Source organism: Gorilla gorilla, chromosome 8 (genome assembly GCF_029281585.2).
Source record: "Gorilla gorilla gorilla isolate KB3781 chromosome 8, NHGRI_mGorGor1-v2.1_pri, whole genome shotgun sequence".
Classification (NCBI taxonomy): Eukaryota; Metazoa; Chordata; class Mammalia; order Primates; family Hominidae; genus Gorilla; species Gorilla gorilla.
In genome coordinates, this window is record NC_073232.2 from 47,113,328 (window position 1) to 47,132,824 (window position 19,497).

The 19,497-nt window shown below is 43.4% G+C and overlaps 1 protein-coding gene across 3 annotated transcripts in view; it reads right to left on the reverse strand.

Moving 5' to 3' along the window:
* TET1 (tet methylcytosine dioxygenase 1) overlaps positions 1 to 19,497 on the reverse strand; it is a 139,841-nt gene that overhangs the window by 56,858 nt on the left and 63,486 nt on the right. The gene's annotated exons all lie outside the window — the stretch shown is intronic.

Genomic DNA, 19,497 nt, shown 5'->3' on the forward strand with positions numbered 1-19,497 from the left:
GAGTGAGACTCTGTCTCAAAAAAAAAAAAAAAAAAAAAAAATTAAACTACTTTTACATCGGTAGTGTTCGTTAGGCAATATCTATTTTATTTATTTTTTATTTTATGTTTTAATTAATTAATTTTTTTTCAGACGGGGTCTTGCTCTGTTGCCCAGGCTGGAGTGCAGTTGTGTGATCTCAGATCACTGCAACCTCTGCCTCCCAGGTTCGAGCAATCTTCCTCCTCAGCCTCCCAAGTAGCTGGGATTACAGCCACCACACTCAGCTAATTTTCGTATTTTTAATAGAGATGGGGTTTCACAATGTTGGCCAGGCTGGTCTTGGACTCCTGACCTCTGGTGATCTGCCCGCCTCAGCCTCCCAAAGTGCTGGCATTACAGGTGTGAGCCACCGTGCACAGCCATACCTATTATTTTGATACAAACTGTTTTCAAGTAGAACATACACATAGAAAGGTGTACAAATCATAAGTATATAGCTTGTTAAGTTTTCACAAAATGAGCTGTTAAGTATACTTGTAGTCCATTCTCACTGTATAGTAAGTTCACTGATTAAATACATAACAATGTTATTTTTTCTGCTGGACATGGGCATTGGGTTATTTTTAGTGTTTGGGTCTTTAGAGTAACTGCTATAGTTTCAATTTCTTTCTTTCTTTCATTTTTTTTTTTTTTTTTTGAGACAGGGTCTCACTCTGTCACCCAGGCTGGAGTGCAGTGGTACAATCACAGTTCACCGTGGCTTCAACATCCCAGGCTTAGATGATCCTCCCAGCTCAGCCTCCCGAGTAGCTGGGACCACAGGCACATACCACCATGCCTGGCTAATTTTTTTTGTATTTGTTGTAGAGACAGGATATCACCATGTTGCCCAGGCTGGTCTCAAAACTCCTGGATTCAAGTGGTCTGCTCACCTTGACTTCCCAAAGTGCTGGGATTACAGACACGAGCCACTGCACCCAACCTAATTTTTCTTATTGAGATGAATTTATATTACATGAAATCCATCACTTTACAGTTGCAAAGTGTACAATTCAGCTGGGCGCAGTAGCTCATACCTGTAATCCCAGCACTTTGGGAGGCCTAGACAAGCAGATCGCCTGAGATCAGGAGTTCAAGACCAGCCTGGCCAACAGGGCAAAACCCCGTCTCTACTAAAAATACAAAAATTAGCTGGGTGTGGTGGAGGGTGCCTGTAATCCCAGCTACTCAGGAGGCTGAGGCGGGAGGATCGCTTGAACCCGGGAGGCAGAGGTTGCAGTGAGCCAAGATTGTGCCGCTACACTCCACCTTAGGCAATAGTAGTGAAACTCCATCTCAGAAAAAAAGAAGAAGAAGAAGAAGAAGAAGAAAAGTGTACAATTCAGTGGTTTTTAGTTTATTTGTACTGTTGTACAACATAGCCATTCTCTACTTCCAGAGCATTTTCAAAACCCCAAAGAGAAATGCTGTGCCCTGTTTAAGCAATCACTCCCTATTCCCTCCTCTAATCCTTATTTATCTACTTTATTTTCTTTTTTTTTTGAGACAAGGTCTCACTCTGTTCCCCAGGCTGGAGTGCAGTGGCACGATAACGGCTCACTGTAGCCTCGAACTGCCAGGTTCAAGTTATCCTTCCATCTCACCCTTCTGAGTAGCTGGGTCTACAGGCGCCTGTAACCACGTCTGGTTAATTTATATTTTTCCTATTTTTTGTAGAGACAGGGTCTCTCTATGTTGCCAAGCCTGATTTTGAAGTGCTGGGCTGAAGCAAGTCTCCTGCCTCAGCTCTAGAGAAACTGGGACTACAGACTAATTTTGTAAAACCTTGAAACAGCTCATTAGACATACCACAGGAATCGAGACAGTGGAGTGTTCCCATTGATACCAATTGTAAAAAGAATGATAACTCCAATTACACAGTGTATACACATTTGAAAACTTCATGTCGTACATGATAAATATATACAATATTTATTTGTAAATTTAGTAAAAGAATAAATGAAAAAACAAAGAGCCGCATGCAGTGGCATGAACTTGTAGTCCTACCTACTGGGGAGGCTGAAGCTAGAGGATCCCTTGAGACTGGGAGTTCAAGGCTGCAGTGAGATACTATTATGCCACTGTTCCCCAGCCAGGTTAAAAGAATGAGACATCGTCTCAATAAATAAATAAATAGGCCAGGTGCGGTGGCTCATGCCTGTAATCCCAGCACTTTGGGAGGCAAACGCGAGCGGATCACGAGGTCAGGAGATCGAGACCATCTTGACCAATACGGTGAAACCCTGTCTCTACTAAAATACAAAAAAAAATTAGCCGGGCAGGGTGGCGTACGCCTGTAGTCCCAGGTACTCGAGAGGCTAAGGCAGGGGAATCGCTTGAACCCGTGAGGCGGAGACTGCAGTGAGCCGAGATCGTGCCACTGCACTGCAGCCTGGGAGTCCGTCTCAAAAAAAATAAATAAATAAAATAAAATAAATTAAAATAAATAAATATATAAATGGTAACCTCCTGGGAATAGGAGACCACTAGACTAGGTTGCCTAAGGAGATGTGAACTGGCCTAGGTCACAAACATAAGAAATTCAAAACTACAACTGATCAGTGGTGGAATCACTGCACTCCAGCCTGAGCAACAAAGTGACACCCTGCCTCTCAGGCAGGAGAATCGCTTGAACCCAGGAGGTGGAGGTTGCAGTGAGCCGAGATCGTGCCATTACACTCTAGCCTGGGCAACAAGAGCGAAACTCCAACTCAAAAAGAAAAAAAAGAATAAAAATGTCTAAGATTAAACAGATTATCATGTTGCCAAAAGACACATTGTTTACACCAAGGTTCGGCAAACTTTTCTGTAAAGGGTCAGATAGTAAATATTTAGGCTTCATGTGCCATACAACCTGTCACAATTACTCCTGTTGTATCTAGTAAGCAGCCTCAAAAATAATATGCAAACTAATGAGTGTGGTAGTATTGCAATAAGACTATGGACACTAAAATGCGACCATCATATAAATATCGTATAAATATTACATAAATATTTTTACTTACATAATATCATTACATAAAAATCATATAAATATTGTATAAATATTACATGTCACATACATATACAAGAGATGTAAGAAAAATAATATTTAGGCTGGGTGGTGGCTCACGCCTGTAATCCCAGCACTTTGGGAGGCCAAGGCGGGCAGATCACGAGGTCAGGAGATAGAGACCATCCTGGCTAACACGGTGAAACCCCATCTCTACTAAAATACAAAAAAATTAGCCGGGTGTGGTGGCAGGCGCCTGTAGTCCCAGCTACTTGGGAGGCTGAGGCAGGAGAATGGCGTGAACCTGGGAAGCAGAGCCTGCAGTGAGCCTAGATAGCGCCACTGCACTCCAGCCTGGGCGACAGAACAAGACTCCATCTCAAAAAAAAAAAGAAAGAAAGAAAAAGAAAAAGAATATTTAGGCCAAGCACAGTGGCTCACGAGTTCAGGAGTTCAAGACCAGCCTGGCCAAGATGGTGAAACCCCGTCTCTAATAAAAATAAAAAAATTAGCTGGACACAGTGGCAGGCGCCTATAATCCCAGCAACTCGGGAGGCTGAGGCAGGAGAATCACTTGAACCTGGCGGGCAGAGGTTGCAATGAGCCGAGATTGAACCACTGCACTCCAGCCTGGGCGACAGAGTGAGACTCCCTCTCAGAAAAAAAAAAAATTTTAAGGTAGAGAAAGTCTTCCGCTACAAAATAAATGACAGGCAGGGCATGTCAGCTCCCACCTGTAATCCCAGCACTTTGGGAGGTCGAGGCAGGCGGATCACCTGAGGTCAGGAGTTCAAGACCAGCCTGACCAACATGGTGAAACCCCGGTTCTACTAAAAAGACAAAAATTACCCGGTGAGGTGGCACATGCCTGTAATCCCAGCTACTCAGATGGCTAAAGCGTGAGAATCGCTTGAACTCGGGAGGAGGAGGTTACAGTGAGCCGAGATAGCACCACTCCACTCCAGCCTGGGCGATAGGGCGAGCCTCCATCTTAAAAAAATAAAAAGTTACTAGTGTTTAACACTAACAGGATTGCAGAAAGAGGCGTCTTATTTTTTGACTTGATACTTTTAATTTTACAGATGTGCATATCCAAGAACACTGAGAACTTCAGTGTATGTATTTCTCTATAGGAAAGATCTTGAGGTGCTTCTAAGATTTATGTACAGAAAGGGCGGGGCATGGTGGCTCACACCTGTATTCCCAGCACTTTGGAAGGCCGTGGCAGGCAGACTTGACTCCAGCATGCTTGAAGTTTGAAACCAGCCTGGGTGACATAGTGAAACTCGGTCTCTACTAAAAATTAGCCAAGCGTGGTGGTGCACGCCTATGGTCCCAGCTACTTGGGGGGCTGAAGCGGGAGGATCACGTGAACCTGGGAGGCGCAGGTTCCAGTGAGCCCAGTGCGAACCACTGCACTGCAGCCTGGGCGAGAGACCCTGTCTAAAATAATAATAATAATAATAATAGTAATAGTAATCTTTGAGACGGAGTCTTGCTCTGTCACCCAAGCTGGAGTGCAGTGGCAAGATCTCAGCTCACTGCAACCTCCGCCTCCCAGGTTCAAGTGATTCTCCCTCCTCAGCCACCTGAGTAGCTGGGATTACAGGCTCACAGGACCACACCCAACTAAATTTTCTATTTTTAGTAGGGACTGGGTTTTGCCATGTTGGCCAGGCTGGTCTTGCACTCCTGACCTCACTACACTCTAGCCTGAGCAACAGAGTGAAACTCTGTCTTAAAAGAAAAAAAAAGAAAGAAAAGAAAATCTTCATAAGACATTCACATTAATTAATGAGCTTAATTAAGAACCCTTGAACTTTTTTATTAGTTATATTTCATATCACTTTTAAAAATTATCCTAAGACAAGAACTTGCTCTGGGACCATCCTACCCACCCTGAAGCAAGAATAATGTTGAACTCCTTAAATCAAGTCTGGGTCTAGTAGTTCCTACGCCCTCTCCATTTTCTCATTTTTCCAGATTCCCATTGTCTTGATAATCTTATACCCAGTCTAAAGGAGCAATGTGGTATTTTATTCTGAAATGACTGAGTCATTTGAACAGAATCTGACTATAGCCCCTCCGCCCCCCCCCCCCACACACACACACACTCCATACATGCAGTATTTCGTGTATCAAGAAACAGCTACTCCAAAAACAACAACAACCCATAAAGAAACAGCTACTCAAATCATATAGAAAAATAAAGCCTTTCAAAGTCTGTTCATTGACATGGTCAAGTAAGACCTTTACTAGAGGTAGCTCAGGGTTTGTCAACTGTTTTTCATCTTCACCAATAACCATTCCCTCCAGGCTTTTTTAGACATTTTTTTCCCTAATAACCCTCTCCATGAAATTTTAATACCACGGACATACCATTTGGGTACTGTGACCCAATTGTAATGTCTCAGATAGTCCTCCACTCACCAACATCCAATTTTCATTTCTCTTGAGAATGCATAAAGTAAATATATCAAATTGTCGAGGAAAGACCAAATTATTAACAAAGTATTATGTGAAACACAACAATGGGCAGACCACAGAGTATTTGTCTAATCAGAAATGACACTGTCAGGACCTATGCTGTCAGCCTGAAAACTGAGTGTTTGTGGAAAAAACTCAGAGACAACCACTGGTGCCTTCATAATGTTGACTTTAAGATACTGTATTCACTTCCTCCCACTGACACTACTAAGAAGTATAGAGGTCAGGCCCTGTTCTGCAACCAACCACCATACAGTGCCCGGTACCACTGGCCATTTAATTAAACCAAATTTAAATAAAAAGAAAAGATTGGCTGGTCATGGTGGCTCACGCCTGTAATCCCAACACTTTGGAAGCCGCAGTGAGTGGGTCACTTGAGGTAAGGAGTTCAAGACCAGCCTGGCCAACATGGCAAAACCCTGGCTCTAAGAAAACTACAAAAATTAGCCAGGCGAGGTGGCACATGCCTGTAATCCCAGCTACTTTGGAGGCTGAGGTACTAGAATCTTTTTTTTTTTTTGAGACGGGGTCTCACTCTGTCACCCATGCTGGAGTGTAGTGGTGCCATCTTGGCTCACTGCAACCATCTCCCAGGTTCAAGTGATTCTCCTGCCTCAGCCTCCTGAGTAGCTAGAATTACAGGTGTGCCCTACCACACTGGGCTAATTTTTGTATTTTTACTAGAGACGGGGTTTGCCATGTTGGCCTCCCAAAATGCTGGGATTACAGGGTGTGAGCCACTGTGCCCGACCACGAGATCTCTTGAACCTGGAAGGCAGAGGTTGCAGTAAGCCAAGATGGCACCACAGCACTCCAGCCTGAGGGCAACAGAATGAGGCTCTGTCTTAAAAAAAAAAAAAAAAAAAAAAAAAAGAATAGAAAACAACTGGCTACCCACCAAAGATTCACCTAAGGAGAAATCTAAAATGAACATTTAAGGCAAAAGCAACAAAAATCTCTTCAAAGAAGACCTGTACAACAGTTTTTCCAACAACCTTATTTTCCCAAAGAGGTGAAATGAACTAATTTGACTAGTTCAGAATTTCAGCCATCAATTTATTTTTCTTTTTTTAGGGATAAAAAGAAAGCTGGCCAGGAGCAGTGAATCATGCCTATAATCCCAGAACTTTGGGAGGCCGAATCACCAGAGGTCAGGAGTTCGAGGCCAGCCTGACCAACACAGTGAAACCCCATCTCTACTAAAAACACAAAAATTAGAGGAACATGGTGGCACGTGCCTGTAATCCCAGCTACTTGGGAGGCTGAGGCAGGAGAATCATTTGAACCCGGAAGGCGGAGGTTGTAGTGAGCCGAGATTGCACCACTGCACTCCAGCCTGGGTGACAGAGCAAGACTCTGTCACTCACACACACACACACACACACACACACACACACACACACACACAAAAGAGTAAAATAATAGAAAACAAAAGTCAGCTGCTAAACCAAGTGTCGAATACCTAATATTCTTGGAGCTTTGCCTCTGATCCGTTTCCCTACTGACTACAGCCATCAGCTGAGAGATTCGAAGTCCACAGAAAGTCAGGGTCAAAGAAAGTGCTGCCCCAAAAGTGGATCTGAGAAACTGTGTGACCCTAGACTCCACTCTCCTTACCTTGGTGATGTAGGGCCTCATGGCTCCTCCACATCTAGGCTGGATGGGAGCCACAGCAGAGGCTTCAGAAGTTTCCAGAATCTCTTCACTAGAGCCAGGCTTCTTTCCTTTTCACTTTATCACCGAGGCTGTAGTGCAGTAAGAGGATCACAGCTCACTACAGTCTCGATCTCTCAGGCTCAAGGGATCCCCTGAAGCTCAGCTACTTTTGCTTTTGTAGAGACAAGGTCTCACTATGTTGCCCAGGCTAGTAGTGTCAAATTCCTGGGCTAAAGATATCCTCCTGCCTTGGCCTCCCAAAGTGCTGGGATTACTTTGATATTCTCATTTTCTCATTCCTACCCCAAAGGAGAACTCCACCCTCATCTGTCTAGGGCTTCTTAGAACTCACAAGAAATCCTTTCAAATCAGGGCTGGGGTGAAGGGCAGAGGGGAAGATGAGCAGGTTGTTAGTCGAGGGAGGGATCAAAAACCTCTATTTAATTTTTTTTTAACGTGCAAATTGAAGATTGGCTCCTAATGTGCAGAAAATCATGACTGACCTAAGAGTTCATGCTCTCTGTTCACAAGTATTCCTGGCTATCTTCCTTTTTCTTTGGGGCTATGAGCCAGTATAATTTATTCCCAAAGGAGGAAAAACCTTCTAAGACCACCCAATCTGCCTCAAACTGTCATTCTACCAATTTCCCTCCTTATTCAAATATCTTAAACTTCTACCAAATTATAATTGAATTATCAGTCAGATTCAATCATTTCTTAAATACCACAGACTTAACTTGCCATGACCCCTTAATGGTCTGGTTTGTAGACCTCCAAGGAGAATTTTCACTTAAAACTCTCTAAAATGTAGATCTTCCCTGAAGCTTCACTCTCACACCTCTTGGCCCCTTGATGAGCCTACTCCTAGAGGACTCTACTTTATTTTCACTTCGTTGTTTTGTTTTTGGTAGAGACTGAGTCTCGGTTTGTTGCCTAGGCTGGTCTGTAAACTTCTGAGCTCACGTGATCTGCCTGCCTCAGCCTCCCAAAAGGCTGGGATTACAGGCATATGCCGCCTTGCCCAGGCCCTAGAGGACTCTAAAGCAAAACCTACTACCTTCTCATTCTTCACACTTACCATGAACAATCCCCCACCCATGCTTAAGGTTAATAACCAACTCTGGTGATTAGTGTATTATTCTTTTCAGTATCTTAGCTATTTTATATATTTTTAAGAATGAGTTTGGCAGGAATCAAACAACAAACTTTGGAGCAGAGCTAGTAATAACATGTATTAAAGAAGTTCATTGTGAGGATTAAATGAATCAATGTATTCCTGTAAACTGTGGGTTGTTGTTTCTGTTAAGAGACAGGGTCTTGCTATGTTGCCCAGGCTGGTCTCAAACTCCTGGGCTCAAGCAGTCCTCTCACTTTAGCTTCCCAAAGTGCTGGGATTACAGGTGTGAGACACCAGACCCAGCCAAATTGCTGGACTTTAGTATATGTTGAAATGAACTGACTTATTTAAAGGAAAAATGCCTATTAGATAGTTCTTCCTTTTCTACTTGTCCTCCAACATTTGAGAAAAACCTAGTAATTCCAGTCTCAAACTCACAATTAATAAAAGAATATTGGAAAAAAATATATATTATATATATATATATTGGGCCAGGCATGGTGGCTCATGCCTGTAATCCCAGCACTTTGGGAGGCTGAGGTGGGCGGATCACGAGGTCAGGTGTTCGAGACCAGCCTGGCCAACATGGTGAAACCCAGTCTCTACTAAAATATACAAAATATACAACCAAGTCTCTACTAAAAATACAAAAATTAGCCAGGCATGGTGGCACACACCTGTAATCCCAGCTACACAGGAGGCTGAGGCAGGAGAATTGCTTGAACCTGGGAGGCAGAGGATGCAGTGAGCTACCACAGCACCGCACTCCAGCCTGGGCGACAGAGTGAGACTCCATCTCAAAACAAACAAACAAACAAAAAAGAACATTTATGAATACCTATTATTATGTACTGAGAATTTACTACTTGCCAGGTATCATTATGAACAGTACTTCATAGGAATTCTCTCATTTGCATCTCCCACTAAGTAATATTAGTATTTCCACTCACTGAACATTTCTTATTCAGATCAGTATCAAGAGCCAGGCCTCAAACCATAGGTCTAACAACAAGGTCCTAGTGTCTAACCCCCAGGCACTGTTTTAAAATTAACAATTCAGTAGCAAATAGTAAGTGTTAACATTCACAATGAATTCCACTGGATACTCATGCTAACTAAGATGCACTGAATTAAAGTTACAATGAATTAAAGTTACTTCTTTTGGTAGTTTACTTTCTTAGATTGTACGGATTATCAAATTTCCAAATCCACTGGCCTGTTTTATTCATTTGTGTGTGAAAGGATGTTAACTGTGAGTTGTAGGAGTATAGCATTGCTATTCAAAATATTACCATCTTATGTCCAAAATCAATATTTACAGTACACACTGAGTTCAGAGCAAGCTGCTAGGGAAAATGAGTAAATTTAGAACTCAATTTAGAATCCAATCCTTAGCTAGTCGTGGTGGCTCATGCCTGTAATGCCAGCCAGCACTTTGGGAGGCCTAGACAAGAGGATTGCTTGAGTCCAGGAGATCAAGAACAGCCTAGGCAACATGGTGAAACCCCGTATCTACAAAAAATTTAAAAATCAGCCAGGTGTAGTGGTGCGTGCCTGAAGTCCTAGCTGCTCAAGAGGCTGAGGCAGGAGAATTGCTTGAGCCCAGCTGGTCAAAGCTGCAGTGAGCTGAGAGTGAGACTGTTTCTCACAAAAATAATCCATTCCTTGAGGATGTGGTCAAAGGTCATGGTCCATTTTCCCTCCAAATATTCCTTGGACTACAAACCCTCCTCATTTCTCTATAATCCTGATATGTTCTATATTTTTACCTTTTTCATCATATTTTATACTTTCATATAGCTGGGAGACTAAGATCCAGTGAAAACTTATTAGCATTAAAAAATACCCCAGGGCTGGGCACCGTGGCTCATGCCTGCAATCCCAGCACTTTGGAAGGCCAAGGTGAGCGGATCACTTGAGGTCAGGACCAGCGTGGGGTTTCACCTTCAATATGGTGAAACCCTATCTCTACAAAAAATATTACAAGTAATGGCAAAAACCGCAGTTACTTTTGCACCAACCTAATACAAAAATTAGCCAGGCATGGTGGTGCATGCCTGCCGTCCCATCTGCTCAGGAGGCTAAAGTGGAAGGGATCACTGGAGTCTGGGAGGCAGAGTTTGCAGTGAACCGTGGTCACACCACTGTACTCCAGCCTGGGCGACAGAGGAAGACCGTCTCTCAAAAAACAAAACAAGACAATAAAAAAAAAACCCCAGTATAAATTTCCATATTAATTTTTAAAAAACCAAATTAAAAGACCATACAAATATAGATTAATCAGACAAGATTAAATCACACTAGTTTTACAAATAAGGTTTATGTTCACTCATACTGTAAAGGCTCAATATAGAAGGCGGACTTCAACAACCCTTTGTTTTTTTGTTTTTGTTTTTGTTTTTTTCGAGATGAGGTCTCACTCTGTCACCCAGGGTGGAATGCTGTGGGGCAATCTTGGCTCACTGCAACCTCCACCTCCTGGGTTCAAGTGATTGTCCTGCCTCAGCCTCACTAGTAGCTGGGATTACAGGCCCCACCACCACGCCCAGCTAATTTTTGTATTTTTAGTAGAGACGGGGTTTCACCACGTTAGACAAGCTGCTCTCGAACTCCTGACCTCAGGTGATCTGTCCTTTTTTTTTAAAATTCAAATACCATTTAAATGCTCCTTAAGAGTTCAGGAGATTCTTCCTATGACAAATCTGGTTTTCTTAAGACAATTTTGTTTTCTTTTTTTTTTTTGAAAGGGAATCTGGCTCTGTCGCCCAGGCTGGAGTGCAGTGGCGGATCTCGGCTCACTGCAAGCTCCGCCTCCCGGGTTCACGCCATTCTCCTGCCTCAGCCTCCTGAGTAGCTAGGACTACAGGCGCCCGCCACCACGCCCCGCTAATTTTTTTGTATTTTTAGTAGAGACAGGGTTTCACCATGTTAGCCACGATGGTCTCGATCTGACATCGTGATCCACCCGCCTAGGCCTCCCAAAGTGCTGCGATTACAGGCATGAGCCACCACGCCCGGCCAGATCCTGTTTTCTACTAGGGTTTAGCCAGTATCAAGTCATCTTTCGTGCAATGCTCCCTCATGATCAAAGATAACTTTCAGGGACCTTGCCTAACTCCAAGCAGAAGGCCATCAGATAACTAGTTGATTCATGATCCGACAAGGCACCAATCAAGGTTTAGGCTTTTAGTTCTTTCACTATTGCCCCTGTGGTCTTGGGTCTCTAGTCAGTTCCTCAAATGTTACCCCTTAAAGAAAAAAGTAATGTCTATTTATGTCTCAGCTTTCTAAGAACATAAGCTGCAAGAATACTGAGTATTTATTTACCATCAAGCACTTAGCTGGTGGTAATATGCACAGAAGTGTTTACACATTCCTAAGAGAAAAATCAGCTTTCTGGAGCCAAAGTTTGGAGATCTGTAAATCGTCCCCTGCTGGCTCTTTCCCCACAGGCAATAACAAGCAGGTCTTTCCTATCTTAAGAAAACAAAACCTGGGTGGTGGCTGACGCCTGTAATCCCAGCACTTTTGGGAGGCTGAAGTGGGCGGATAAGGAGATGGAGATCATCCTGTCTAACATGGCAAAACCCAGCTCTACTAAAAATACAAAAAAAAAAAAAAAAAAAAAAAAGAAAGAAAACAAAATCTTCTGGGGATAGTTAGCTAATACCCTACCACATTGCACCATTTTACAACCAAAGTCCTCCAAATAATTGTCTGCAATCACTGTCTGTCTAACATGCACTCTTCGATCTACTACAATTAGGTTTTTGTTCCCACCACTATGTTGAAACTATTCACCAACATAGTCCCCACTGCCAAATTCAATGGAATGCCAGAATCATCTTTGTTTTTAATATATTTCTTTTTTGTTTTGTTTTGTTTTTTTGTGACAAAGTTTGGCACTATTGCCTAGGCTGGAATTCAGTGGCAGAATCACAACTCACTGCACCATTGAATTCCTGGGTTCAAGTCTCCTCCTGCCTCAGCCTCCCAAGTAGCTGGGAATACAGGCACGCACCATCATGCCTGGCTAATTTTTAAATTTTTTGTTGAGACAAGGTCTCACTATGTTGCCCACGCTGGTCTCAAACTCCTGGGCTCTAGGGATCCTCCTGCCTCAGCCTCCCAAAGTATTGGGATAAAAGGCTGAGTGCCCCCACACCTGACTAGAATATATTTTGATAGTATTACTCACTTCTTTAGGATCGTCGTCACTTCAATTCTCCACTCTTTATTTCACTTACCCTTGCTGGCTCCCACGTCCACCTATAAATGATGGTGTTCCCCTATGCCCTCTCTCCATTCTCTCCACTTGTCCACATACTTGGCATCAATCTACACTTATTTGCTGATAACTCCCCTATCAAGACAAGATCTTTCTCCTGAATTCCAAACTCAGTCAACTACCAACTGGATATCTTCACCAGACAAAAGTCAACCACGTCTAGGCCAGGCACAGTGGCTGATGCCTGTAATCCCAGCACTTTGGGAGGCCGAGGCAAACAACTGCCTGACGTCAGTAGTTTGAGACCAACCTGGCCAACATGGTGAAACCCCATCTCTACTAATAATACAAAAACGAGCTGGGCGTGGTGGCAGGTGCCTAAAATCCTAGCTACTCAGGAGGAGGCTGAGGCAGGAGAATATCTTGAACATGGGAGGCAGAGGTTGCAGTGAGCCAAAATAGCACCACTGCCCTCCAGCCTGGGCAACAGAGCGACACTCCGTGTCAAAACAACAACAATAACAAAACTCAACCATGTCTAAAAGTTATGAGTAACCTCTTCCCCATACCTGCTTTAATTCCAGTACCCACTTAATAATAACCCAAGGCTCCTCTCAAAATACCCCTATGTTCAAGACCCAAATTCAGCCACCAAGTTCAGCAGAGTTGATCTACTTAGCACCTCTTCCATCCAGCCCGTGTCCTCTACTCATACTCCTTCTGCCTCACTGTCTTCACTCAACAAATATAGAGTACCTAAAACATGCTCTAGAAATGGTTAAGAAAATAAAAAAAGATACCATATTTATGGAGATTACACTCTAATGGTTGTTCTGACAAATATTTTCAGAACCTAATCTTCTATCAACTCACACCCTTACAGGATTAGTCTCAGAATTGAGGGTGACTTTAAGTATGTAGCACTTCCAATCGTTCATATTGTTTTAGGTAAGCACTGTCCAACAGAACCAGATGAAATTAATATTAATAATATACTTTTGGCTGGGTGCAGTGGCTCACGCCTGTAATCCCAGCACTTTGGGAGGCCAAATTGGGTGGATCACAAGATCAGGAGATCGAGACCATCCTGGCCAACATGGTGAAACTCCGTCTCTACTAAAATACAAAAAATTGGCCGGGTGTGGTGGCAGGCACCTGTAGTCCCAACTACTGAGAGGGGAGGCCGAGGCAGAAGAATCGCTTGAACCCGGGAGGCAGAAGTTGCAGTGAGCCGAGATCATGCCACTGCACTCCAAGCTGGTGACAGAGGGAGACTTTGTCTCAAAAAATATATATATATTAAAAATAATAATATACTTTTATTTAAGGCAATATTAAAAATATCTCAACATTTCAAAAATACTTACAAGCTAAATATCTGATTATATTTCATAGATATATTTTAAAGTAAAAGTTACAATTAATACATCTCAATTTGATGCTAAATTTTTATTTAATTATTATTATTATTTTTTGAGACAAGATCTTTCTCTGTCACCCAGGCTGGAGTGCAGTGGCACAATCTCGGCTCACTGCAACCTCTGTCTCTCAAGTTCAAGCGATTCTCCTGTCTCAGCCTCCCAAGTAGCTGGGGTTACAGGCACTCGCCACCACACCCGGATAATTTTCACATTTTTAGTAGAGACAGGGTTTCACCATGTTGTTCAGGCTGATCTCAAACTCCTGACCTCAGGTGACCCCTCCACCTCAGGCTTCCCAAGTGCTGAGATTCCAGGCATGAGCCACTGCGCCCGGCATACATGCTAAATTTTTAGTGACTAAAATAAAATGCAGGGATACCAAAACGATGAATTTCTATTTTAGAGAAAAATGTTTTCTGTTGCTTCAGTTTTCAAATTTAAATTGATTGAAATGAAATCACAAAGTCAGTTTCTTAGCTGCCCTACCCAAATTTCAAACATTAGACTGCAGTTTTAAGGGGCTCCTTCTAATATGAAACTCTCATTCCTTCAGGCTGCATTCTGCACCTGCTAAACATCAACATCACCTAGGAGGGGTTTTAGAAAACCACAGCCTCTGCATGATTTCCTTAGGTCTGGAGCCTTGCCAAATGCTATTTCAAGCAGCCTTGCTTCAAGTCCTAGAATGCCCTTGTCATTCGATCCTTCCCCCGTCCAACAGCCCCAAAATCACCCATTCATCTCTAAGAACTGGACAAAGGTGACAGTAAACACATTTCTTCACCAGCTTCAGTTAGATAAAACTAAGCACCCCTCCCTTTACTATCCCTACACACTCTCTATCAAATCCATTGATTGTACTTACTGATTTGATTGCAATGCTATCCCTTCCTGGACTTCAAGGACAGATCTTGGTGCTTGTCCCCCAGGCTCAAAATTGTTTTATTTGGGAAACAACTGGAGAAATCTAAGGATGAACTTCAATAATGTAAAGGAATTGTAATACTGGCATAATCATGTAGAAAACTCTTATTAAGAGATTTAAACTTAACGACGACACCTTCCAGTCATTCACTCAGAGAAAAAGACTTGTTTTCTTGAGAAAACAGATATAGTGGCCTTTATTGCATTCTTCTCTCAATTTGTTTTGTTAAAAAACTGTCATTTCGGCCGGGGGCAGTGGCTCATGCCTGTAACCCCAACACTTTGGGAGGCCAAGGCGGGCGGATCACCTAACATCAGGAGTTGGAGACCAGCCTGGCCAACATGGCGAAACCCATCTCTACTAAAAATACAAAAAATTAGCTGGGCGTGTTGGTGGGCGCCTATAATCCCAGCCAAGTGAGCCGAGATCACGCCACTGCACTCCAGCCTGAGCAACAGAGTAAGACTCTGTCCCCCCCAAAAATAATAATAGTAATAATAATAATAAATATTTGGGGGCCGGGCGCGGCAGTGCTTTCTTTCTTCTTTTTTTTTAGACATAGTCTCGCTCAGCCGCCCCAGCTGGAGTGCAGTGGTGCGATCTCAGCTCACTGCAACCTCCGCCTCTCAGATTCAAGAGATTGTCCCATCTCAGCCTCCCAAGTCGCTGGGATTACAGGCACCCGCCATCACGCCTGGCTAATTTTTGTATTTTTTTTTTTTTAGTAGAGACGGGGTTTCACCATGATGGCCAGGCTGGTCTTGAACTCCTGACCTCGGGTGATCCGCCCGTCTCGGCCTCCCAGAGTGGTAGGATTACAGCGTGAGCCACCGCGCCCGGCCACTTTATTTCTTAACTGCATGGTGATTGAGTTCTTTTTACTTTTTTTTGAGACGGAGTCTCGCTCTGTCACCCAGACCGGAGTGCAGTAGCACGATCTCGGCTCACTGCGGCCTCTGCCTCACGGGTTCAAGCGATTCTTCGAACTCAGCCTCCCGAGTAGCTGGGATTACAGGCGTCCAGCACCACGTCCGCCTAATTTTTGTATTTTTATTTTATTTATTTATTTTTTTTTTGGAGACAGAATCTTGCTGTCACCCAGGCTGGAGTACGGTGGCGTGAGCTTGGCTCACTGCAACCTCTGCCTCCCGGATTCAAGTGATTCTCCTGTCTCAGCCTCCTGAGTAGCTAGGATTACAGGCACGGACCACCACACCTGGCTAATTTTTGTATTTTATTAGTAGAGAGGGGGTTTTACCGTGTTGGCCAGGCTGGTCTTGAACTCCTGACCTCAGGTGATCCGCCCGCCTTGGCCTCCCAAAGTGCTGGGATTACAGGCGTGAGCCACTGCGCCCGGCCTAATTCTTGTATTTTTAATACAGACGGGGTTTCACAATGTTGGCCAGGCTGGTCTCGAACTTCTTACCTCAGGTGATCCACCGCCTCGGCCTCCCAAAGTGTTGGGATTACAGGCATGAGCCAATACGCCCATCCAAGTGTTCTTTTTCTAATAATTCTTAACTGTACAAATGTCTTAAAGACAGACTTGCATGAATATTTCACAACCTAAAGTTTAAACCTCGGCGATAGAATGAGAATATCTCAAAATAAATAAATAAATAATAAAATAACAAGGGGCCAGTCATAGTAGCTTGCATCTGTAATCCCAGCACTTTGGGAGTCTGAGGGCAGATCACTTGAGGTCAGGAGTTCGAGACCAGCCTGACTAACATGGTGAAGCCCCATCTCTACCAAAAATATAAAAAAATTGCTGGGTGTGGTGGCGCATACCTATAATCCCAGCTACTCAAGAGGCTGAGGCAGGAGAACTGCTTGAACCCAGGAGGCAGAGGTTGCAGTGAGCTGAGATCATGCCACTGCACCCTAGCCTGGTGACAGAGTGAGACTGTCTCAAAAACAAAATAATAATAATAAAGTAATAAAATAAATTTTAAAAAAGAAAAAGACAATAATAAATGTCTAGGCCAGGTGCAGTGGCTCACACCTGTTATCCCAGCACTTTTGGAGGCTGAGGCAGGAGGATCCCTTGAGGCCAGGAGTTCGAGACCAGCCTGGGAAACATAGAGAGGCTCTGTATCTACATAAACAAACAAACAAGCAAGCAAATAAATAGCATCTAGGTCCCAGCTGCTCATGCCACCTTACTCCAGCCTGGGAAACAGAATGAGACCTTGTGTCCAAAAAAAACAAAACAAAACAAAACAAAAAATAAAAAAACAAGTAAAGAGAAAAAGAGAGAGACAAAGTAAAAAAGAAAACATTTTTAAAAGACATTAGAAGTCAGTACAATCATACAGAAAAGGACACCGTATTTTCCCTCCCCCTTTAAGTATTTCTTTTCTTTTCTTTTCTTTCTTTTTTTTTTTTTTTTTTGAGATAGGGTCTCGTTCTTACCCTGTTGCCCAGGCTGGAGTGCAGTGGCACCATCTCGGTTCACCTCACTCTGGACCTCGTAGGCTGAAGTGATTCTCCCACCTCAGCCTTCTGAGTAGATGGGACTGCAGGCATGTAGACACCATGCCAGGCTTTTTTGTATTTTGTAGACACTGGGTCTCTTCATGTTTCCCAGGCTGGTCTCAAACTCCTGGGTTCAAGCGATCCACCTGCCTCAGCCTCCCAAAGTGCTGAGATTACAGGTGTGAGCCATTACACTTGGCTCACTCTAAGTATTTCCTAACAGTTATAAACAGATAAATTCAAATCTGGGACTGCATTACTTCAATATTATGAATTCCATAGGTCCAAAAAGATTGATGTTACACAGCTAAAAACAACAATGAATCTTAAAATCATACAATTAAGGAAGGTTGCAAAGACCAACACAGCTGAGTGTAAGGCTTTTTATGAAAATAGGTAAAAATAACACCAGAAAACCATGTGATTTCCTGATATGTGAACACTGAAGGTTTTCTGTTAAAGTTACATCCTGACCCTAAAATATCTTTAATCTACACCTCTGTGGAACGTTGCCAAGTAGCCTTTTGTGACCCGCTTTTAAGTGACTTTGATGCCTGCTAACAAATGAGATGACAGCAGCAAAAACTAATGGGACTTTTGAGACCCCAAGGCTCCTGTGTGATGAAGCCTTGGCAGGCATTCTACATCTGAATATTAATAATAAAGCAATTTCTACAAGGCTTCTTGGCATTTTCTTTGCAAAACTGATTCATACAAATCTGCTTGAGACAGTGCAATCATAGGGACTAGATACTGGATCAAATACAGTCAACAAAGGACCCTTGCCAGGAGCGGGCAAACTTGGCTAGTAGAAATTCAAATAAAACCTAAGACCTTCTAAATTTAACAATTAAGTGAAAATGAGTAAAATCCAAGTGTTGGGCCAATAATAAATGAGACCAATAACTACAGGCTACTAAAAGGGAAGAAAATTTAACTGATGTTGTAAGAGAACATACAGTAAGAAAAAGAAGCCGGGCGCAGTGGCTCACGCCTGTAATCCCAGCACTTTGGGAGGCCAAGGCGGGCAGATCACGAGGTCAGGAGATCGAGACCACCCTGGCTAACACGGTGAAACCCCGTCTCTACTAAAAATACAAAAAAAAATTAGCTGGGCGTGATGGCGGACTCCTGTAGTCCCAGCTACCCGGGAGGCTGAGGCAGGAGAATGGCGTGAACCCGGGAGGCGGAGCTTGCAGTGAGCTGAGATTGCGCCACTGCACTCCAGCCTGGGCGACAGAGCGAGGCTCCGTCTCAAAAAAAAAAAAAAAAAAAAGAAAGAAAGGAAAAGAAAAAGAAAATAAGGCCAGGCACGGTGGCTCACGCCTGTAATCCCAGCACTTTGGGAGGCCGAGGTGGGCGGATCACCTGAGGTCGGGAGTTCCAGACCAGCCTGACCAACATGGAGAAACCCTGCCTCTACTAAAAATATAAAATTAGCTGGGTGTGGTGGCGCATGCCTGTAATCCCAGCTACTCGGAAGGCTGAGGCAGGAGAATCGCTTGAACCCGGAAGGCGGAGGTTGCGGTGAGCCAAGATAGCGCCATCGCACTCCAGCCTGGGCAACAAGAGCAAGACTCCGTCTAAAAAAAGAAACAAACAAACAAAACACACACACACAAGAATTAGCCAGGCATGGTGGCACACGCCTGTAATCCCAGCTACTTGGGAGGCTGAGGCAGGAGAATTGCTTGAACCTGGGATGGGGAAGTTTCAGTGGGCCGAGATTGCGACACTGCACTCCAGCCTGGGCAACAGATCGAGACTCCATTTCAAAAAAAAAAAAAAGAAGAAAGAAAGAAAAAAGAAAATATGTGTGTTAAAACTATTATATTATATTGCTTCATGAAAATATTTCACAAATAGGGGAGACAGGAAACATGTACACAAGTCAGCTGAAAAATATGGAAATGTCTGGGGGAGAATAATCCAAGGCTGAAATTCAAAGGAAAAAGTGCTGGAAAAGGATTTGGGGTGGCAGCAGACAACACATCACACAGCAGTGTAGCTGTTACTAGAAAACAACACCGGAAAATGAAATAATCTTCTTTGTACATGCCAAGGAAAAGTCGCTTTGAGCTACTTAGGCATCAGTATATTGAGTCTTGCAAGTGAGACCTCAGCTAAATGAGTGTGGTGGAATCGTCAGGGATGGTCTGTTTCGATGTACAC